Here is a 493-nt window from a genome sequence, read left to right on the forward strand (position 1 = left end):
GAATGGTGGAGATGGGAATGGATACCGCTCACAGTTAAATCTTCCGCAGTAAGTTAAAGTAAAATCATGTATATGTATATATGATTCAAAGGTTTCAAGCACGTATGTTTAAAAAGTATATGTACATATGTATGTTAAGAGAACTGAGGTTGTAGCTAACAACCCTAGTCTTGAGTTTTTAAGTTTTAGAACGTTGCAATAGTGCATGCAACAAATAAACGAATTTTCAACATGACGGTTTAAATGATTGATTTTGAAAGGACTTTAAGAAGTACTTGAATTTAAGATTTCTCACGAAATTCGTTTTAAGGTCAAATTAGATGGCCTGAATGTGTTGGCTAGTTTTAGAAAGACTTTTAAAGAGTATGTGAAACAAGAATTCAAATGTCATTAAGTTCGAAAGATATTTTTAGAAGGTTTTATCTTAACTAAATTAAGAAAAGCTTTAAGTAATTTAGTGATTCATTCTTTTAAAATTATTGTTACGAATTAT

This window comes from Morus notabilis, unplaced genomic scaffold (genome assembly GCF_000414095.1).
Source record: "Morus notabilis unplaced genomic scaffold, ASM41409v2 Scaffold613, whole genome shotgun sequence".
Classification (NCBI taxonomy): domain Eukaryota; kingdom Viridiplantae; phylum Streptophyta; class Magnoliopsida; order Rosales; family Moraceae; genus Morus; species Morus notabilis.